Source organism: Littorina saxatilis, linkage group LG15, assembly GCF_037325665.1.
Source record: "Littorina saxatilis isolate snail1 linkage group LG15, US_GU_Lsax_2.0, whole genome shotgun sequence".
Lineage (NCBI taxonomy): Eukaryota > Metazoa > Mollusca > Gastropoda > Littorinimorpha > Littorinidae > Littorina > Littorina saxatilis.
Window position 1 is genome coordinate 39,007,303 of NC_090259.1, and position 24,230 is coordinate 39,031,532.

The 24,230-nt window shown below is 43.8% G+C and overlaps 1 long non-coding RNA gene across 2 annotated transcripts in view; it reads left to right on the forward strand.

Annotated features, from left to right (window-relative positions):
• Positions 1-24,230, forward strand: part of LOC138948117 (uncharacterized) — a 45,704-nt gene that overhangs the window by 778 nt on the left and 20,696 nt on the right. The window contains exons 2-3 of one of the 2 annotated variants that reach the window (XR_011449891.1): positions 1,332-1,438; positions 16,674-17,045. This is a non-coding gene — a long non-coding RNA (uncharacterized lncRNA). Of the gene's footprint in view, positions 1-1,331; positions 1,439-16,673; positions 17,046-24,230 lie in introns of those variants that run through there. The other variant, XR_011449890.1, reaches the window with a different exon arrangement.

Genomic DNA, 24,230 nt, shown 5'->3' on the forward strand with positions numbered 1-24,230 from the left:
TTTATCTTGTTCCTGCCTCTTGCCATCTCTGAGGTATGGCAACCACAGACACACACACACACTTTCATCCATTTTCATGTATAGTTGATTCTGTGTTTGTGCGCCTTAAGGACAGATTGTAAGATGAGGCCTAGCCTCAAATCTTAATTCTTGTAAAATAAAATTCAGTTCAGTTCAGTTCGGTTCAGTTCTTTTGGCGGAATGGTCAATCACACTTCAGCGTCCTTCCTGTAATCTTATACGTATTCTGCAAAACTAACGCAGCTGAGGCGCTACCGGAACGGTTGGCCTAGTGGTAAGGCGTCCGCCCCGTGATCGGGAGGTCGTGGGTTCGAACCCCGGCCGGGTCATACCTAAGACTTTAAAATTGGCAATCTAGTGGCTGCTCCGCCTGGCGTCTGGCATTATGGGGTTAGTGCTAGGACTGGTTGGTCCGTGTCAGAATAATGTGACTGGGTGAGACATGAAGCCTGTGCTGCGACTTCTGTCTTGTGTGTGGCGCACGTTATATGTCAAAGCAGCACCGCCCTGATATGGCCCTTCGTGGTCGGCTGGGCGTTAAACAAACAAAGAAACAAAGAAACAAAGAAACAAACAAACAAACAAACAAACGCAGTTAAGGCGCAGTAGATAGTTATATAACAGACAAGTTCCTACACTGCGCGTTGACATGCCGATACATGTATCAGCAAATCGCACATTAAACGATGTTGTGGAATTGCTTGCTACCAGGAATAGTTTAAATACCTTCGTATGTTCGTTAAGTCAGAGCTTGCAGCGGGAGATCATATCAAAGAAAAAAATCCATGAAAGCAACGAACAACGTTTACATTATCAGCATTAATAGTCCTCTCTCTAAATTTGAATGAGTAAATTGAATATGTATTTGAGAGTGCAGTGATCTTTCCGAAAGCCTGCTTGTCTCACCGAGTAGATTTGTTACCTTCTACCCAACTTGACAGTTGTGTATTGATAACATAGCTATACAACTTGAAGATTCCTTAAAACATCCCTGTATATATTGATTGATGGTATGTATGCAAGTGGAAGGAAGCACGTATATTACCTACAACAGCCTAAAGATATCTGCCATGAATGACACACGAAGAAACTAGAAAACAAAGAATTCTGTACTCACCGATACAATGACAGCACATTACTATACGAAATTTTGCTTTAAGAAAGCTTCATCAGGAAACAGACAAAAACAAAGGACAACACAAAGCAAGAGCAACACTGACGAGGAAGAAAGTATGTTTAAAGTACTGTCACTTTGTCCATCATTTCATGTTTTTCATGTTCAAGCCAATTCACTTATTTTTTCTCTTCAGTTCGCCAGGGGACAAGCAAGTACATAGCGAGCAAGAAGCAAGTACAAGGATGGGCGCCATGCACAAAGTGAAAGCGGATACATCAACAGAATGCAGTATTACTTGAGGTAACTTTTGATGAGTCTTTAATTGTCCACCAACATGTGTTGATTTCATTGATCTGAGTCTGTTGTCCATTCTGCAGACTTCTTTAATTTAGCTATTTTTGGAGATAACACATTCAGTCTCTATCAAAATTCATCTCAAAGAACAATACATATGGAGATTGTACATATATTTTCTTTCGGTCCAAAGAGATAACACCATACAATAACCGAGAGTTTTCTTTGGAAACAAAAATCAAATTCTGTTTTCGCCGGGGTAAGAAGTCTAACCCTGGAATTGAAATTATAAGTGATTATCTTCAATCCAGACACAAGTATAGGGTGTATGGGAAAACATCAGTTAGACGAGGAACGAAGGGGAAAAATACATCCTACTGGTGTCTGGATTGAAGATAATCACTAATAATTTCAATTCCAGGGTTAGATTCTTACCTCAGTAGTTGTAAACACATTAGGTGTATACAACCTACATTCGACCTTAGCTCTCTCAATTTTGTTTTTACAAGTCATATACAACCACGCGCGTACATACTCTCTCTCTCTCTCTCTCTCTCTCTCTCTCTCTCTCTCTCTCTCTCTCTCTCTCTCTCTCTCTCTCTCTCTCTCTCCCTCTCTCTCTCTCTCTTTATCCTACATACGTGAGAGAGACACTCGTGAGATAATAAGGAGGTTTAGAAACTGCGTCACCTATCAGCTACGTCACGTACCAGGACACGTATCCCACATGCGGGTCGCGCTGCGTGTGGCGATTAGGTACGTGTTCACGTAGCAAACCCTTCCATTCGTCAGCGCAACGTATGTCAGATTTTTTATAAAGTCCAGCCATCCGAGAAGGGTGTAAGGATGCTCAATATTTTCTGGAATCTTTCCTTCACGCTTCAGTCCATATTTCATATTTCTGGTTTGTCTACATCGTAGTCGCCGATGTGTCAAGAGCATGACCCCACGAACGACAAGGCGCTGAGATTTACGTCGCGTACCCTTCTGTGGGCCTATTGAGTGTGCTCGCCTCGATAAACTTTAACAAGTCGCGTAAGGCGAAAATACAACATTTAGTCAAGTAGCTGTCGAACTCACAGAATGAAACTGAACGCAATGCCATTTTTCAGCAAGACCGTATACTCGTAGCATCGTCAGTCCACCGCTCATGGCAAAGGCAGTGAAATTGACAAGAAGAGCGGGGTAGTAGTTACGCTAAGAAGGATAGCACGCTTTTCTGTACCTCTCTTTGTTTTAACTGTCTGAGCGTGTTTTTAATCCAAACATATCATATCTATATGTTTTTGGAATCAGGAACCGACAAGGAATAAGATGAAAGTGTTTTTAAATTGATTTGGACAATTTAATTTTGATAATAATTTTTATATATTTAATTTTCAGAGCTTGTTTTTAATCCAAATACAACATATTTATATGTTTTTGGAATCAGAAAATGATGGAGAACAAGATGAACGTAAATTTGGATCGTTTTATAATTTTTTATTTTTTTTTTACAATTTTCCGATTTTTAATGACCAAAGTCATTAATTAATTTTTAAGCCACCAAGCTGAAATGCAATACCGAAGTCCGGGCTTCGTCGAAGATTACTTGACCAAAATTTCAACCAATTTGGTTGAAAAATGAGAGCGTGACAGTGCCGCCTCAACTTTCACGAAAAGCCGGATATGACGTCATCAAAGACATTTATCAAAAAAAAGAAAAACACGTTCGGGGATATCAATCCCAGGAACTCTCATGGAAAATTTCATAAAGATCGGTCCAGTAGTTTGGTCTGAATCGCTCTACACACACACAGACAGACAGACAGACAGACAGACACACACACATACACCACGACCCTCGTCTCGATTCCCCCCTCTACGTTAAAATATTTAGTCAAAACTTGACTAAATATAAAAAGCAGACACAACAAGCAAAATACCGCTCGTTCAAATGTATTTTGTAGTTAAATCCGTTCAGTGGAATGAATTCTATCCCTCAGGTAGAAAAAATAATGGAAAAGCTCCCCCAAAATGGATTTTAGTGCAAATGTGTCGGTGTCTCGATAATACGTGAACACTGTGACCTTCTTTTTGACAACTTCTGAGCGTTAGATGTTGAAAACGACGTTAAACACCAAATAAAGAAAGAAAGAAAGCGTTAGATACCACGTTACGTGCATACTACACCCCTATCACTGCGGGTATTCCCACTGTCGATCGTTGTGCGTGCTTCTGATACGGGCGTGATCACGTATAAAACTGTTTCTATACGTGAAGGCAACGTATCTCATATTACTTTAAAATCTAAATATGAATCATTCATTTCCTATATCCTGGCGCATAAACCACATTTTGTTGTTGTGTGGTTGCTTGACTAAAATTACAAAAATCGGGTGACCCGTTCCAACGGCTCTGCAATATCACAGCAAACCATGAAGCACGCAAGGACGAACCAAGTTAAATTTAGAAATGTCATATCGACCAAAATACTCCCGGGAAGCAAGTACCTTGCGCGAGGAAGCGTATGTTTAAAAAGACTGAAAATCCAGCATAACAGTAACCTTTTCACAGGAACAGATCAACTGAGTCTGCTAGGTAACCCAATGCACACGTGTATCATGTGTGTGTGGTGGGGGGGGGGGGGGGGTGTTGTTTAGTTTGGTTAGTAAAACTGCCTAGCAAGAATGTTTTGTTTCATAAAGACTTTGTAAACGACCCTAAAGTAATGATCCGTTCAATTCATTTGAATTGAAGGCTAGGTTTGGGTACACACATAAAGCGGGCATGCGCCGTACGCACGCACACACGCACACCCACAAACACACACACGCACACCCACAAACACACACACACACAGACAGACAGACACACACACATACACACATACACACACACACGCACACAAACACACTCGCATTCACATGGCGTCGCCCATTTACACAGACAGACAGACAGACAAGCAGACAGACATACTCAAACACACACTCATATACACACATACACACATTCGCACACGCACACGACAGTCAGAAACACAACGACGCCCACTTACACACTAACACACACCCTAATAAGCGGGGGTGAAAGCGTGGTGGCCTGTGACCCAGAACGAACACAAGCCAACGCTCGAAGTTCGATTGCCCTACTTTTCTTTTCTGTTTCCTTAAAAAAAAAAAAATTCATTGACTTTACCTGCTGGTTAACACTCGGTATGATCCGGGTCTGTGGAACATAGCTTCCACGTGCAACACACAGCGACACCCATACGATGACAGCAGCAGTTTCAACACTGGGTATTGTTGCAGACTTTAGCGCGCTGTCCACGATTTTTTTAAAGCACGAAATGCATGATGTTCGAAAGGAGTTTTGCCCTACTTTGATACGTGACGTGGTATCTAACGAGCAGTTTTTACAACATTCCTCTGCGTGACTTATCTCGATAGGGATAGGTAAGGTCGGGGTACGTGACGCAATATCTAAACCTCTCAATTACCTGACCATATGCGCCCGTTTACATTGTATATGGCACGCAATTTTAAGTAGCGTTAATTTCGAGTGTAACCAACACAATGTTGCTGTCCGGTTCCGAAATCAGGGCTCCCCTAAGTGCGTTTCCCTGCATCCTATACGCACTATAGAAGCCGAAATCACGAACTAAAATGTCATGGAGGAGGTCACCGGAAACCTATAAACAGCGAGTCCCAGGACGCATTAATTGTTCATTGTTGTGCGTCCCGTGTGTACTCTTTTCAGACTGTAATCGTCAGCTAACATTACAAAAGAAAGTACAGGAGTCAAGCTGAAATTGTGCGTGTGTGTGTGTTGCATTTAACAAGGTATAGTTGAAGTGTCCTAGCTCCTCTAGTAGTGTGGTGATAAAAACCCACTTAATATCACATAGCGCGGTGGGAATTCTGTCATATCTAGAACAATTGTGCACTTGGTGAAGAGTCTTTGAAATTTGGCATGGAGTTAGGTATGGTCATAAGGTTTTCAAAAACCATCGCAAACAAATTCAACCTTGCGTTTCGTTGCCTGTTTGCGCAAAATTCAATATGGCCGCCGACGGAAGCAGTAAATGTCATATAGCAGCTCCCATTTGTACTAGAACCTTGTTAAATGTCTGCTATCCCATGTTTTCTAGTGCAAGGAATCCAAATATGAGATCTCTTATGTTTCACCGCTATTTTCAGGGTCAAAGGTCATTTTTCAAGGTCATTTCAGTTAACAAAGACAATAACTTTGGAATTTATTAACTTCAAAAGATGAAATTGGGTTGTACACCCATGCGTGAGCCCTGTGAGCTCACGGTTCAAGTTCTTGAACTCACGACTAACTATTTAGTTAAACACGAATTATGGTGCTCAGAATTGTCGATGTTATAGATATGGTCGACTGGTCGTAAATTCTGGACTTAGTCACTGGCATTGTTTGCGCAGCCGCCTTCACACTTGCACAGTGGACCACAGCGAAGACCAGCGCGATGACACTTGCAGTTTCCTTTGCAGCCACAGTGGAGCAACAGTGAGCACCCTGTGCTGGCGTCAGGCAGACTTGTCCAGCATGGCACCCATGCCTTGGTTCTCTCATTTCATTCCCATCCATATTCACTTGGGTTTGGGATGTTGGAGGTTGTCACAAGCGGCTTTAATATTAGCATACTTTTATGCTGTGGTGTTAAAGGTATTGTATTGGAGCGCCTGTGTTCCTCTATTTCGCCTGTCATAGGTAGACGCTGGTTAACTGCAGGTGTCTCGTGGAGCTCGTGCTCAGGTATTTCACGTGTATTTTACTTGTATTTTGTAAGGTGAACTCAGAGCTAAATTCGAGCTCGTAGATACTCCTTTTTATTCATTCGTTCTTTGCCTTTAGCCGAGGAAAGAAAGCTTGCGTTCCAAGCGAATCCGTTCTTCGTTGAACGTAGGGTCTGTTTACATAGAGCAGATGCCGGAAACCTGTTATCAACGGCAGGGGATATTGTTATGGCTACTTCAATGCAACCAGGATGTGGTTGTTTTTCACCATGCGGAGGCTTTGAAATGGCCTACTACTGAGACGTCTGCCTGCTCCACTTTCGACGACGGCACTGCTCGCCTGGCAAGGACGTGACGTCACCGATGGCTCCTGTCGCTTCGCACTACGGCCTCGTTAATCCAAGTTCAATGACGATTTCGGATACGCATTCACGGTAACATTAGCCTAAGCCGTCCTAACAGCTAAAAGTGCAGGATCCATAACGTCATTGTGAACTGAGCGAAAGTGAGAGGTGTGAAAGATGCGTTAAAAGGAAAATAACTATTCTTTGTTGTTATTGGCTTTAATACTGGTTGATCTTTGTTGTCGTTGTGGATGTTATCGTAAGAAAGAGTAATATGGTTAGTTAGTGAGTTGTGTGTGTATTTATGTTTGGTCTATGTATAATTGATTTTTTGTAAGAAACGTTCTTAATTTACTGTTCGTGTCAATTCGTGTTTTGTAGTCGAAAGAGTAAGATTGTTTTGAGTCGTGGATGACAGACTGCGTGCGTGTTTTATGCATGTGTGCGTGACAGAGGTTTTGGACAGAGACTGTTTCCAGATGAAAGCTGCGATGAGCAATGCTCGTTTTGTGTGCTGGAACAACGCATGCTGGGTTGGTGGGATGGATTCCAGAGGTTTGAGACCAACAGTAAACATCAGCTTTCTTGCTTCGTTGACAGACGTTGATCTACAGTTTTTGCTGTACATCAGCACAGGCAAACGCTCCAGACGCTGCATGTGCAGTGAGTCGAGTGTGAGGCTGGTTGGGTCCTGGGTGGTGGCGATGAAGGTGTCAGTGACCTCAGGAAAAGTGGCCCATGCATTTTATGCTGTCGTTTTGCCAATTCCGAACATGGCCGATGTTACATCACATCCTGTGTAGGAATGAAAGAAGGGAAGTGCCTGGCAGCGTTGAGGTCCAAGCTGTTGTGCAATGTAATGTACTGGAATGTCTCAGAATGTCTTTCTTGACCCAAATCCAATCTACAGCTTGACATTTTCAGCTGATCAAAGTGATAGATGGCAAGAACCACCACATCTGTGTCCACTGTCCTGAGGTAGGCCTTAGTGTATTCCTGCTCAGCAGCATGGCAGAAGTGAAGCATCATCCGTGTGTCAGCTTCTTCTTGGTGGCAAGGAGATAAGGCTGATAGATATGTTGGTCACCGGCACGGTTGGCCTAGTGGTAAGGCGTCCGTCCCGTGATCAGGAGGTCGTGGGTTCGAACCCCGGCCGGGTCATACCTAAGACTTTAAAATTGGCAATCTAGTGGCTGCTCCGCCTGGCGTCTGGCATTATGGGGTTAGTGCTAGGACTGGTTGGTCCGGTGTCAGAATAATGTGACTGGGTGAGACATGAAGCCTGTGCTGCGACTTCTGTCTTGTGTGTGGCGCACGTTATATGTCAAAGCAGCACCGCCCTGATATGGCCCTTCGTGGTCGGCTGGGCGTTAAGCAAACAAACAAACAAACAAATATGTTGATCTGTTAGTGAGCACAAGGTCAACCTTCGTAGTCAGGAGATGATATCTTGCATCAGTGGTACGGTATGTCGCACTAGTTGCTCACTGAGGAACTGGAACAGCTCATCCTTGTTGTCAGACTCCTTGAGGAACTTCTGCCAGTCAGCTCCTTTTGGAATAGGTATCTTTGCTGAGACTCTAGTTCGCCTTCCTTCACTTTCACCCCGCTTGGCACGAGTCTGTGATTTGAGACTTGCATCCTGATATGTGTCCCAAACAGCATCCACTCTTGTGGTGTTGTTGGTCATCTGGCTCTCTAAGAAGGGTAGCAAATGCATAAGTGTGTGTATTCTTCAAACACAGTGGCACGCTGGGGCTTGACAATATGGATGATGGCTGGCATATTCAGTACGATCCCAGAGGCTTCTTTTGCTGCAGGAAAGCGTCCAGGATCAGGCATTCCAGGCAGGCAGCCAAGAAGAGCAGACTTTGTACCTGACATCAGTTTTCCACGATCACACAAGGAAGGAGGCTCACGCTGAATCTCATGTCTGAAAAAGTCATCCATATCACCATCAGGTCGTCCTAGCAAGGACAGAAACAACTTGGTGATGAGCGCCGCATTTGCCCTTGCTGATCTCAACTTGTTAGCACCCTTCTTCAGGTCCACAGGTGGCCGGTTGCTGAAAGTGTACAAATTGGCCCTTGGGATAACATCAGACAATGGTTTGGAGCAAGTTTTAAGTCTGTCCCTCACAAAATCTGTAAACATGGCCTCGCCATAAGGGAGAACTTCTTGTCACTGCGCTGCACAACGAACTTCCCTTCCTCAAAGGCTTCATGGACACTTGGATGGGTCTCTGACAGACAAGCCATGTCCTTCAGGAAGACAGGCATCCAGCGGGTATAGTTTGTGTGCCCAAAAGCAAATATCCATGGGCACATGTCACTCAGGGCGTTCAGAGTCAGTTGCCAATTTCCCATCCGCCATTTTGAATGGCATATATACCTTTTCAGCGTAAATGGTGAGACTGAGATATTCAAACAGTTCAGAAATAGACTCTCAGTGGTCGAAAACATGGGTATAGAGGCTAATTGTCTCTTTTTAAGTTGAGTAGGTTCAGAGTTATTACACTCTGAAATGAAATGACCTTGAAAATGACATATAAATGACCTTTGACGTTAACACGTCAAATCCATCTTGGAAATGGGTTGCTTGCACTAAAACATATGTGAAAAGTTGTATTTCTCAATGCTGTAGTGGTAACAATGGGTGTAATTTAGCAGTCGCAGCTGAACTCTCGGCGGAGACGGTCGCAAGTGTCGATGCTCTGATTTGCCGTGAGCTGTGTTCAATGACTGCTGTGTTTTGTGGCTAAGCCTTACCTGTGTTATAGGCCTCGTCGCAGGTGTTTGAATTTTGACAAGGGCTTTGGCCTTTGGCCCACCATAGCAGATTTTCTGGACAGGATTTTTCGTTTTCTTTCTTTGATTGTGGACACTTGTGTGGTGTAACCATGGCATCGCAAGTACTGCCAGTTTTTATAAAAAAAAACAGTGCTATTCCAAATGGTGACAGTGATCGACCTAAATGCATCGATATTTGTGTCGCGGCAGAAAGGGTCTCTGGGCGCGAGACGGTTCTCGGTGCTCAAAACATCAAAGGTCTATGGAGAATCTACCCGGCCTCCACTGAGGCTCGTAACACTCTTTTGGTCAAGGGACTTTCCCTCAGAGGGGTCTCTCTGCAAGTCGCAGGCACTAACCCCTTCATCTTGCGCAACGAAACTGGAGAAGAGAAACCTTCGACGAAAGTCTGGGTGGACGACATTCCTATATCTGTGGCCGATTCTGAAATCGAAACTGCCCTTATCAGGGTTGGAGTAGAACTCCGATCAGCCATCAAACAAGAAAGGGCCAGAGACGCTGATGGAAAACTAACCCGGTTTCTCACGGGGAGAAGATTTGTATTCATTTCCACACCAAACACCCCACTAGAGAAAACACTCAAAGTCAGTTTCTTCACTGCCAAAGTGTATCACCGCGAACAAAACCAGAAAAAGACCGTGATCTGTTCAAAGTGTCTAGAGACGGGTCACCATGTCTCCACGTGTCAGGGGGACGTGGTATGTAGATCATGCAAAAAACCGGGCCACAAGAGTGGCGACCCATGTTGTGATCTTGACGTCAACTCTGGCTCCGCTTCAGGAGACCAGCAGAAGCCAGAACAGCTGTCCGCGGCTGCGGGTAACAACAGCGAACAAAGCAGAAACTCAATGTCTCACACAACTGACCGCGGGCGTCTTGGAAACCGCGCTGGCACCCAGAGCAGAAGTCGCTCCTACACTCCCAAGCGGGACCGTTCTGGTGGCCCGCTAGGTGCACCGACGAAGATGGCGAAGATGGCCTCTCACGATGAAGAAGGCCAGGAGAAAGGCTGACCGACCGACTAACTGACCGACTGACCCAACGACGACGACGGCCCGGCTTTGGCTTACGGACTTACGTACTATGGCTCTGCGATTTCACCAGTTGTTTTTTTAGTATTTACACTATCTCACTCCAGCGATGGCAGATGGTGTCAAAGCGTTCTCCCTAAGTGTTAGAGGACTCCGGAATACATCAAAACGCAAAAAGATATTTAGAATGTTAAAGGAAAAGAAATATGACATTGTATGTGTGCAAGAGTCGTACATAATGCCCGAAGATGCAGAGCAGTGGAAGAAAGAATGGGGTGGTGAGGTTGTGTTCTGTGCTGGTACTCGTCATAGTAGAGGCCAGGTAATACTGGTGAGAAAACACTTTCCCCATGCATGGTCCACAGAAATAATTTCTGATAGAATTCTGATGGTAAAAGTTAACATTGGCACTAAAGAAATGGCTATCTTCAATGTGTACGCCCCGTGTAACTTAGCTGACACTAAACAGTTTCTGACTTCTCTTTCAGATACAATTAGTGATTGTGATTGTGATCTTAAAGTAGTCTGCGGTGACTTTAACGCAGTGATGGACAATAAATTAGACATCATCGCAGGCGAAAATCACTCGCCAGCACTCGTTAAACTTTTCAACGACTTTGTTACTGAGTGCGAACTATGTGACGCGTGGCGGGTGCTAAACCTTCTATGCAAGGAATTCTCCTGGTCAAGAATCAGCAACGGCAAATTAACTGCAAGAAGACTCGACTACGTGTTTTTGAACGATGCTGCAATGGACAGTGTGTTGGAAACGGAGATTTACTCTGTTCCCTCCTCTGATCACAGGGGGGTGCTTGTGTCTTTAAAATGTTCCGAAGTGACCAGAGGTCCCGGCTTCTGGAAGTTCAACAACGCCTTGTTAAAGGACAGTGTATTCGTAGAAAGAATGAATAACCTTATTGACTCTTCCCTTCGCACAGACACCCCAGAGAGTGCTGAGAACCGGTGGGAATTACTTAAGTTAGAGATAAGGGACGAAACTATTCAGTACAGCAAAAACCTGGCAGTTTTAAAGAAAAACAAGTATTTGCACTTACAAGATAAACTGGCACAGTGTGAATCATCACTTGCCAAACAACCGCTTGATGAAAATCTGCTTCGTAATCGCGAGGCACTGAAGTTTCAACTAGAAGTCTTTGAGCATGAACGCTTAAAAAGTGCCCAAACACGATCTAGAATGAAATGGATTGATGAAGGGGAAAAAAATACAAAGTACTTTTTAAACCTTGAAAAATCTCGAGCCAGTGCAAAATTGTTTCCCAGCATCAAGCTTGATAATGGCGATGTATTAGTCGATCAGTTTGACATACTGCAGGCTCAAAAACATTACTTTGAAAACAAATATGCGTACAGTGACAATAGCATCAACATTGATAACGATACAGATTCTTTTTTGCAAAATTGTGAAACCCCTCGTCTGACAGAGGAGGAGAAGAAAGTTTGTGAATGTGAAATAAGTGTTGAAGAGGCCTCTAGGGCGCTAAGTAAGTTAAATAACGGCTCATCTCCTGGCACTGACGGTCTTACAACTGAATTTCTGAAATTTTTCTGGGTCAAGTTGAAGGGCCTTGTTGTTCACTCCTATAATGCGTCGTTTCAAAACGGTCACTTGTCGCACTCACAGACGGCGGCTGTGTTAACCCTTATTCATAAAGGGAAAAACCTCCCGAAAGACAAACTCTCTAACTGGAGGCCAATTTCACTGACAAATGCAGATTACAAAGTGTTAGCAAAATGTTTAGCGAATCGACTATGTACTGTTATAGATAGCGTTGTACACGAGGACCAGTTGGGTTATATAAAAGGTCGGAACGTTAGTACTCATTTAAGAACAATTGATGATGTAATTGAATATTTCAGACTTAAAGAAAAACCTGGTGTACTATTAGCACTCGATTTTCAGGCTGCTTTTGACTCTATTTCCAAAAAATACATGCTTAGTGCCTTTAGAAGGCTAGGCTTCGGTCTAGACTTTGTTCAGTGGGTCCAAGTTCTTTTTGCTAATACAAGAAGTTGTATTGGCTATAACGGGTGGCTTTCCGAAGACTTTGAAGTGAATTCCGGGATTCGTCAGGGGTGTCCTTTCTCACCTCTGGCCTTCGTGATCGGTGTAGAACTTCTAGCGATTCGTTTTAGACAGAGTGTAGAGCTAAAAGGGCTAAACGTAGCAGACAACATATTAAAAGTATTATGCTGATGACATCACCATGTTTCTAAGAGACGAAGAAGACATTAACTGTGTTTTAGAAATACTGGAGCAATTTACTTTAATATCATGTCTTAAGTTAAACATCCACAAGTCCGAAATGATGTTGATTGGTTCCAAAAGAAATGAAAACATGGATGATTTTGGCTTTAAACGCGTAAACCAGATACAAATCTTAGGAGTTTACTTCTCAAACGCTAAAAGCGCATCCGAAATTGAGATGAACTGGCAAGAAAAAATCGCTAAAGTTAAAAGAATAATTCTAAACTGGGAAAAACGAAATCTGGGTATTCTCGGAAAAATATGCGTAATTAAGAGTTTTTTGTTATCACAGTTTGTGTATGTGTTACAGTCCATCTGCTTGCCAGATAAGGTGCTGAAAGAAATCAACACTCTACTGTATAGGTTTTTGTGGAGGAAACGGGACTGTAATAAGAAAGCATTTGAAAAGGTGAAAAGGGTAGTAGTCAACAGTAACACAGACCAGGGCGGGGTAAATATGATAGATATCAAGGTGATGCAAGACTCATTCCTGTGTCAATGGTTTATTAAACTGTCGAGTAAGGATGTGAATGGCACGTGGACATGGATACCAAGAGGAACATTTCAATCTTTTGGAAGGAATTTAGCTTGTTTTAGTACTACTGTAGGAACAAAAACATTCAAAGGCTTTCATCAGATTAAGTCTGTTTTTTGGCAACGTGTTGCCTCGACATGGCTAGATTATAATAAAACTCCATGGCATGGATCGTTAAAAATGACGTGTCTTTGGAATAATAGTGGTATAGTCTACCAGAATCAGGTTATTTATTATCAGAAATGGGCTCAGAAAGGGTTTACATATGTGAATGATGTGTTGCACAACAATACTATTATGCCATTTGAAATGGTAAATGAAATTTTAGGGCCCTCGCCAAATCTCTATCTGGAATACCTGGTCGTTAGAGCCGCTGTCTCCAGATACTTGAGAAACAACCCATAGTTTGTGACATTTGATATTAACGAACAACACTATTTAGCCTTTAACGGTACGAACCATATGACTGCAAACCTGATTAGGCAATTTATTGTAAAGACGAAGTATTCCACTCCCTGTTCTGTTTTATTTTGGAAAAATACATTTAATTTTGACGTCAATGAAACATGCTGGTCTATAGCAAAAAACGCAACAAAAGAATCAAGACTACGAGAATTGCACTGGAAAATTGTTCACAACATCTATCCCACAAACATTCTTCTACAAAAAATGGGACTGTCCGACAGTGAATATTGTCCATACTGCACACACGAAAGAGACTACATCGAACATTTTTTCTATGATTGTAGTAAAGTTAAGCCTTTATGGAAACACGTCGAAAACACTATACTAGATAAAACTGGTGTACGTGTTAAACTTAACGCAAAATCTGTACTACTTGGGGTTGTTTGTGTTGAAAATGCAGGCAACGTGTGTCTAGATATCATTAACCATTTAGTTCTTATTGCTAAAATGTGCATTAGCAAATTTAGATATGGTACTCCCGTAAATTTAACATTCATGTTTGAAAATGAAATGAAACTTCGTGTTTCATAATACCCTTTACACTATGCACTTTTTTCATAATTGCAAAATTTGAAAATAAAGGCGTTGTCCACACAAAAACAACAACAAAAAACCTCCATTATGACACCGCCACAAACAACACTTAAGTCAACCCAAACACAGACATATGTAAGACAATAACCAACATTAAAGATGCAAGATTTTGTCCATTGTAGAAAACCACACACAATTGATGCATTTATAAAACGCCAATGAAGAAGGACGCTCAGCTGTAGAGAGAAAAAAAAAAAACGTAGGGTTTCGTTCTTTTCAATTATTTGTCAGCTTGAAGCGGACTGCATGCAACTGAGGCAAAAAAAAAAAAAAAAAAAGGAAAAAAATAAAATAAAATTTAGCAGTCCTTTTTCCGGGTGGCGGCCATATTGGGTTTTGCGCAAACAGACCAATCCAGGTCGAGCTCAATTTGTTTGCGATGGTTTTCGAAAACCTTGTGTCCATACCTACCACCATGCCAAATGTCGAAGACTCTTCACCAAGTGCACGATAATTCTGAATTCCTTCTCAGCTACACATTATTTGCGATCACAATGCGTTATGTGCACAGGGGTTTGGGGATCCGGGACCCTAGGGACCCTCTATAACTCCGCTTTGGGGGTCCATGGACCCTCTAAACATTAAAAGCGGGGGTCCCGGGAACCTCTAGGACGGGTGTCCGTGAGGAGCCTTGGAAATGCATTGACCAATCACCGAAAAGCTCTGACGTCATTTCTCAAAAGGATTTCCCTGCCCAGAATTCAATACTGTTGATGACATACACAGTATTTAGTTTAAAACGACGAGTTCGAAACGACGACGCCCTATGGTCGGTTTATCATACAAAGGGAAGCAAGCGGTTAAAAACGGGCGTCGACAGTATACATCTCTCTCTCTCTCTCCCCCCCCTCCTATCTCTCTCTGTCTGTATCTCTATCTCACTGTCTCTCCCTCTTCTCCTCGCGGAATGGCCAATCACGTTGTGTTGTAATTAATGCTGCGTCGCTCAAAAGAAATAGCGGTTTTGGGCGTGACGAAGAAAAGATCTTGGCCGGAGTGCTATGCAAATTGTGAGCAGTTCTTCCAAACCCACATAGCAAATGTGACACAAACAGCCTTTCCTCACAAATTGTTGTTTTGCCATATCGACGTTGCAGTTCCACGAAGAAATCCACGGCAATTCAAAGACAGAATAACCTCAAGAAGCTTATAAACACGACTTGCGTTTTGACTTGACTTAACTTAAACTCGCAGACATCTTTGTTTTCTTTCAAGGGAGGACTATTTTCTCTCCAGAAATTCTTGCAAGACTCAAACATCCATCTGCACGCTTCCCTTTCTTTTCATATTCTGCTGCTTTACCGCAGTGTTTTGCAATGCTTTTCTCAACACGTCTGGTCCGTCAAAACGCACGCAGAACACAGTGATGGAAACTCACACTGGATTGAATACCAAACGATCACGAATGACGCTGAACTGACGCCATATTCAAGCTCGCGCAAGCTCGCGAGTTGAAGTTAGAATGCAACATTTAGCGTACCAATTTAGTCTCGCCGTCATTAGAGAATCTGTTTACTACGAAAGAGTACGTTGACAAATGGACTGCAAAACATTATACTCACACATCATGCCAAAATACAGTTCCATCAGTAAGTACAACATTTCAAACCGCATTTATTTATTTTGCCAGTGATTTATTTCAATAAAAGTAATGTGTCAGCTTCCCAACCGCCTCAACCGAACAGCCCATATCTATTGTTGCTCAACGTTACCAGAGAAATACCTCCCCCCAGATTGATGCCAAACGTAACAGAATTCTATTGTTGAGGGATTTGACGTGATGTTCTCCGCCAGGTCACGTCTATCTCAAAAACTAAGCGTCGCACAGAACCAAATCTTATTCGTATTCTGTAACAATATTAATTTTATTTCGTTCTGGTTATTCTCACCTGCTGTCCCTTGTTCCTATTCGTATTCTGTAAAACAAACGCAGTAGATAATTATATTACTGAAACATTCCTTCCCTGCTTAATGTATCACCAAGTAAATATTGCATTGCCATTCTACCCAACCTGACAATAGCGTATTACTAATGCTACTATTCAACTTGCTACAGATGCCTAAAAAATACCTCAATAGTTATTGAGCAGGGCCGGACTAGGCAAATAGGAGAGGGGGGGTTGCCAGTGGTGGTCCAGGGGGGTGTTCCCCCTGGCGGGGTCCCCCACCATTACTAAAAACAAAAACAAAAACAAAAAATAAGTGAGGTACATGTTTAGGCAAAGGGGGGGGGGGGTGCAACCCCGTACCCCCCCCCCTCCCCCCTCCCCGCGGCCCTGTTGATTGATAGTATTTTTGCAAGTGGAAGGATGCACTTATTCCGAACAACAGCCTGAAGAGATCTGTCATGGCTGACACGTGACGAAAGTATGTTTTAAGTACTGTTCCGTTGTCAATAATGTTATGTTTTTGATGTTGAAGCAAATTCACTTATTTTTGTTGTTTTTGCCTCTTCAGCTCGCCACGGGACATGCAAATACTGGGCAAGCAAGACAAAATGAAAAAAGATGGGCGTCAACCGCAAAGTGGAATCGATCACATCAGCAGAATGCAATATTACTTGAGGTGAACATCATGTGGCTTTAAGTGTCGACCGACCTTTCTACGTTCTATTGATGCAGTTTTTTTTCCACTCATCAATCTCCAACTTTTCAACAATTCTTTTGCTCACCCCTCAGTTCAGTTTGTGTCTCGATCATTTAAAGGGAGAGGTTGCACGAAGTTTAAGATTTGTTTGTTTACATGGCTTCTTATTTGTTGCGTTAATATTTTTTTTACAAAAGATCAGAGAAGTAAGTGATGGTGTTTGTGTTTGTCTCTATATTGTTGTTTGCGTGACTTATTGGGCAGGATTGACGGTTTGTGCTATAGTTGGGGGTAACACTTTCAGTCCATAGGAAACATTAATCTCAAAGAACACAAAAGATAGAGTTTTGATATATGTTTCATGTCAAGGGAAAGATGTACCATCATATAATAACCAAGAGTTTTATTCGTAAATTGGAAACAATTTTGTGAAACCTAAACAAAACTGTCTCATTAAAATTGAGTAATTTAAGGTTTCACTTTGGTCCAGTATCACTTTCACACGTATTTTGTGTTATCAAACGGTCAATTCAGAGGCTTATTATTTCCCCGAAGCACGTTCGTTTGTACAAACTGAATCAATCTTTCTTTCTTTATTTGGTGTTTAACGTCGTTTTCAACAATTCAAGGTTATATCGCGACGGGGAAAGGGGGGAGATGGGAAACTGAATCAATGCGTACAAGCTTAAAGGCATATTAACTCGATGAATATACACGCTAATTGCTTTACCAACAGCTGGAGACATGCTAAATTAAGTTCCCTGCAAAATATTGTGGTCTAGGACCCCTTCAATGTTGAGATATGTTCATTTTCATTTTCATCTGGATCGTCCTATTTATAGATTTGCCAACAGAGGTAGCGTTGACGCAAGGGAAATAACTCCGCGTCTTTGTTGACATCCTCACTTTTTCAGAGGCTAGAACAAGCTGTAATGCATGTATATGGTCCACGCATTGCGACATATCGTCATTACTTGGTCTTATGGTGCGTTTGACATCGATTATGGGCAAACTACACTTTGTAAACACGGGAGCGCGTTCATATGCCTTTAATCTGGATGTGTGAAGACAAAAGCACTCAACTGATACCGTACCAACATGTCAGTTCAAACAAATTGTCTCACAAGACGATGTATTTAGTACTAACGAAGAATTCAGCTGTTGCTTTGTTCACCGAGCAAGAATATCGTGACCCTGTTTGCCCCTTTCTTCTGTCGTTCTATCGTTGCTTAGTGTAGTACATGTACTTGTTTGATTCAGCAGATGGCCGCGTGAAGAGGAAGAAACAGAACACAGCCGACTACTGGGAGCCATGTGCAGCAAATGGGAGATCGTATTTTAAAGGTCTTAAAAACACAAACACATACGTATTCTTGCAAGTCACGTTTACAGTGCCTGGGCTAAAGCTTACAAGTTAATTTTCTACATGTATCACACATACATGGTTTGCAAGCGATCAGTTCAAAAGCACCACATACATTTTTTTAATCGAAGGAGAAATCTATTTTTTCAGAAAGTAAAGCTATTCATCAGAAACTATGAATTATAAAACACAGTTGTCGTTCTGATGGAATCCATGGGACCTCAGTGTGCAGAGAGTGGAGAAGCAGACTGGCAAGTAGCTGACTATGAAAGGAGTAGCTGGAGCAGTGACGTTGTTTCGAGCAACAGAAAGCAGACGATAAGAATGCAGCAGGTTGGAACTGAACAGACAGCGATAAGCGTCACAATGGTTACATGAACAAATTACCGTAGCATTAATCCTAGGTAGAAATGAAGTTAGGTATATTTTCGAAACAAAGTCATGTTTCTGATTCTGCAAACGTTAGTCTGAACTGCTTTGGAGAAACGACAGTAGGGGCACCATGGCAAGCCCTGAAAAGAAAGCCCGTTATGACGACAGCGGTCAGGTGAATGACGCTATTGAGCGGGATGACTGGGCAGAAGTTGCACTCATCCTCTCTGAGTGCAGCCGCCGCGACTCGGACAGAATCATGGCACAGCTGGTCAGCCGAGACCAGTGGGACGCTGTGAAACAAGTCATACGATGTGTCGGTGATGGAGAACGCATGTGGGACATAGACGGCGTGTTGGTGAAGAACAATATCCTGCTCTCAGTGGCTGAAGGTAACTGGCGTGGCGTTGAAATGCCACACGAACGTTTTCTTCATTCCACACTGGATTGGATTGTGCAGCAGGCCTGCACACGAGCCCAGCAAACAGACATCGTGCAGTATGTGTTACCTCACTGTGAGGATGACCAGCTGGACTCTGCACTACAACAGCTAGTGACACACGGCCTGTGGTTTGCTGCAGGGAGGATCTTACAGCGAGGTGTTGGCGATGAACTAGTCAGATTTGTGATTCAAAAAGCTTGTAGTGAAGCTGGAGAACTGACTGTGAGAGTTTACATCATTCCCTTTTGTCCTACGAGCACTCTAGAATTTTTGCTGACAGAACTGGTGTCGCGTGACATGTGGCAGGCAGCAGGATGTGTATTGATGCGAGGTGTGAGTGACACACAACGCTGCAGGGTTCTCATAGAAGCCTGCTTTCGGGCTGAAAACTGGCAATTAAAACATAATGTTCTGCCTTATGTTGTACTTGAACACTGTAACTCAGCCATGGACACCTTGGTTTCAGAAGGCCAGTGGAGCACTGTGTGTAAGTTCCTGAACGGCTCCGAAGACCAACGCTTAACAATGACACTTAATGGAATAAACTTAGACAGATATATCTTGCATTTGGTTGCAAGCAGAAAGGGGTTGGACATTCTTAAATTGCTTCGCATATGCGAAAACGATAGCAAACGTGTGTGGTCAATTTGCCAAAAAGTAATGAAAAAAAATCAAAGTGACTTTCAGTTATACTGTCGCCAGCATGACTCCAGGTTAAAACGTGTCCGTTTCAACAATACATTTACTTGGACCTACGGAAATAAAAGGTTTCCCGAGTATATCACTGACTTACAGAATGTGTTCGCAGTTATGATCAAAGCGAGTCCTCAAACAAATGAACAAGAAAACAGAGTGTGTATTGTCCCCAGTTGTGCGGGTACAAACTTAGATTCCATTTTCACTCAGTGTTTCGACACGTTTTTGAAGAAGAACAGCAGCAATGAATCATGGCATGGTTTCAGTGACTCTCAGCGCACGTGGGTTGTTGGGTTATTGCGTGGAAATTCATCAAATGCACAGATATCAGAGGTTTCAGTGTTGCGTAGCACAGGCGAACAGCTTAACAGTGTGCTGAGACAGATGCTGACACTGCCCGCATGGTGGACTCTGGGTAAAGTGATGGAGCAAGGCATTGACGACAGCAGCGCCATACAGATCCTGAAAGAAACCCTGCTGTATGACGACGACCAGATGATTGAGGAACACGTACTGCCACACTGCACAGACTCACAGACCGACCTGGCCGTGACAGAGCTGTTGTCTGCAGGTCAGTGGAAGTCTGTGACAAAACTCGTGCAACTCGTGGGTGACAGGAAACAGACGTGGACAGTGTGGGGAACCAGCGTGAACACAACACTGCTACACCTGGTGGCTGGAGAGAAGTGGAAGGAGGTGGGGGACATGTTACAGCGAGGTGAGGATGACCAACATCTTAATTGGTTGGTGCACATAGCCAGTATTCCTACCAGTTCAAATTTGCTGGCGTACGTTCTCCCTCACTGTGCCGACGACCAGCTGGACTCTGTGCTGACAACACTGGTGGACCGACGTCTGTGGCGGGCTGTAGGAGAGACATTAAAGCGAGGTATCAGTGACTCTGTGAAACGGTGGGCAGTCGCTGAAGCTTTCACAACATATAACGAAGATGGTGTCGGCAACTATGTTTGTATATGTCTGATTGATATCATACTCCCGCATTGTGCTAAAGACCAGCTTGACTCTGTGCTGACAACACTGGTGGAACGACGTCTGTGGCTGGCTGTAGGACATGGGTTGGAAGGAGGTGTCAGTGACTCTGTGAAACGTTGGGCAGTTATGGAAGTATGCCAACACTGTGATGACTCTCTTGGTTATTGTGACTTTGATAACATTGACTATTATGTTGATTCATACATCAAAGGAAACATACTCCCTCACTGTGCTGACTATCAGCTGGACTCTGTGCTGACAACACTAGTGGAACGAGGTCTGTGGGATGCTGTGGGGAAGATGTTAAAGCTAGGTGTCAGTGACTCTGTGAAACGGTGGGCTGTGATGGAAGCATGTCAACACCGTGTTTACTTTGATGACTATGGGCACGTTGATGAATACATTAAAAAACGCATACTCCCTCACTGTGCTGACTATCAACTGGACTCTGTGCTGACAACACTAGTGGAACGGCGTCTGTGGGATGCTGTGGGGAAGATGTTAAAGCTAGGTGTCAGTGCCTCTGTGAAACGGTGGGCTGTAATGCAAGTATGTGAACACCGTGTTTACTTTGATGACTATGGGTACGTTGATAAATACATTGAAAAAAACATACTCCATCACTGTGCTGACGACCAGCTGGACTCTGTGCTGAAAATACTCTTGGGACAAGGTCTGTGGCGAAGTGCACAGCGTGTGTTGCAGCGAATTGCCGGTGACTTGAACAACGAGTTTGCTGGACAGAAAACGTGTGAACACTGCAGATCAGCGGGGGTCTATTTGAGTAAATACCGCATACATGATTCTTACTGTTTAGTAAACAAATATTTTACCCCTCATTATGCAGATGGCAATTTAGATTGTCCTACATCTGCGTTAACCAAAAAAGACGAGTGCACAGCCGTGAGAAATGTGTCGGGACGAGAAGTCAGTGACGCACAGCGACGTGAGAGCATTAGAGCAGCATTTTGTCACGTAAATGAAGACAAGCTCAAAGAGAGTATCCTACCATACTATGTTTATGACAGCATGCTCTCTGCACTCGCAACGTTGGCTTCACGAGGTTTTTGGTCTGCGTTTCTTGTGTTGCTGCATGATTCTATCATTGACACACTCTACATGTGGGCCGCTGCTAAAGACACAGAATCAAAAGACGAAGTGTTCTTGGACGTAGTCAGAAACCCTTGTGACGGGGTTAAAGAGCTGACACCTGCCATGTGGAGGTCGGTCACCTGGTCAGGATTACAGCGCTCCCTAAAACAGCATCTTTTCTGGGACACACCGCTGTGTGAAGTACTGTGTGAGTCACTGCTCGCTATTGCTAGAGAATTATGGTTGAGTGGACGTGAAAAGGAAATATATGGTCCAGAGAACACAGTCACAAAGGAAGCTTTGTCAACGGTGGAGCACTTACACCAACTCCTTATGGAATGCAAGACATATCATGTTTCAGACCTGTTGTCATGCACAGTAGGTCTGCGGCATGAACATTCTAAAAACAAATCAGGAACATGTTTTCTTTTTCAGTTGTATTGCATTAAAAACATTGTGCATCAGTACTACACATGCAAGGCATGGACACATATGACAGACGCCATCCTGATAATTCTGACCACTGTCCCTGTTGTTCCTGACGTACAAAGTGTGGCCCTCAGAGTCATGCTACGTCACAAGAGATGGGACGTCATCAGTCACGCGTGTCTGTCTGGTGTGTGTGAGCAAGATCGGCGACAGTTGTTCCAGGCAGCTGTGAAGCAGAGACAGTGGAGCGCTGTCAAGCGGTGGGCAGACCACACACTGTATGACGATCAGCGTCTCTGGGCACTGGGGGAGGCAAGGCAAGAGAAGCGGTGGGACGTCTACTTAAAGCTGGCTGACCATGGACTCAGTGAGTGGGAGCGGGTGGGTGTCCTCTTCCGTGTGACCATGCACGCAGACTTAACGCTTGTTCATCACATGCTGACAACTGTGGCTGATGTGACAGACATGATTGACCTTCTGACAAACACACCCGGAGTTGTGTCAAAACTTGGGGTAAAAAATAACGAACGACGAATGAATGATCTGAAAGTATTTGAGAACAATCTGATGAAAGACACACAAACGCTGAAGACACTCAAGACTATGGCAAAGCGAGGAAAGTGGTGTGTTGTTCTGCACAACATCCGTCACAAACCCAACCTGCAACACGCGCGTCGTGCACTGAAAGTAGCTGTGTCCAGTGAAGCGTGGCACGCGGTGATGCAGCTGGTGAAACTGGAGACTGACGTCACACGGCGAAACTCGCTGTTCCGTGACATGGTCAGACTGCGGCAGTGGGCTGTGTGTAAAGAGCTTCTAGAAAAAGGCGTCAGTCATGATTTGAGTTTAGAACTTCTTCCTGAATTAATTGAGCACTGTCAGTGGACGTTGGTTGCTATGGTGATGGAATGTACGATGGATGATGACCGCAGGAAAAATATCATGCATCAAGCAATAATGATGAGAGAAGGCAGCGTAGTGTGGGAGTGTGTCATCAAGTTGCAAACCCGTCTGTCTGTTGATGAACGAGAAGATTTGTTCCAACTTGCGTTCAACCGTGAGGTGTGGCAGGCAGTGAAACCGCTGATAGAGGAAAAGGACGTGACTGGAATCAGACATCGTGACACCGCTCTGCTGGAAGCCATTGAGCAGCACCAGTGGGATGTGGTGGATCACTGCCAACGTCACCACGCTGACATCAACATGAAGGACGATGACGGCCACACACCGATACACAGAGCGGCCAGGAAAGAGGACTGGGAGGCAGTGAAGGAGCTGACAGTGAGAGATGGTGATCCCAACCTGTTGGACAGGGAGGGCCTGTCTGTGCTGCACAGGGCGATTAGAGCTGAACAGTTGGACGCTGTGAAGTTGTTGATTCAGTACCACGGGGACATTCATCAAGCTGCACAATGCAGAAAGTATATATATGGCAGTGAGACACGCACACCATTACAGATGCTGATTGACGCTCGTCAGGGGGAAGTAATCGAGTCCTCACTCATGTGGTGTCCTGACCAGCAGAAGGTTGTGAATTACAAAGGGGAGACAGTTTTCCATGCTGTGTGTCTGTCTGGCTGGCCTGGCGCCCTGTACCACATGATAGCCAGAAAGGTTGACCCTCTAGCTGTGACAAGGAGAGGCCTTACAGCGTTGTGTTACGCAGTGCTGTGCAAGGACTGTCCACAGAGGATGGTGGCAGAGTGCATACAGATGGGCTTCAGTTTTCACCAGCCACACATCACTGTTTCTGCAGGGAATTCCGAGTCTGAGTTCATAAGCGAACTGTTGAAATCCCCCTTGGTGCTGGCGGCGGTGCGAGGCCTGCCTGTCGTGACACAGATGCTGTGTGAAGCAGGGGCGTGTTCAAGCAGACAGTTGCGTGAGGTGAACGTTCACTTAGTCGAGCTGACAAAACCTGACACAGACAAAGGACGAACATTTCGAAGCGCATTTTCTGAAGCGTGGGAATATGTTCATACTCGTCAATACCTCAATTATTCCTTTGACACAGAGGCAATGAAAAACTCAGGTGACTACT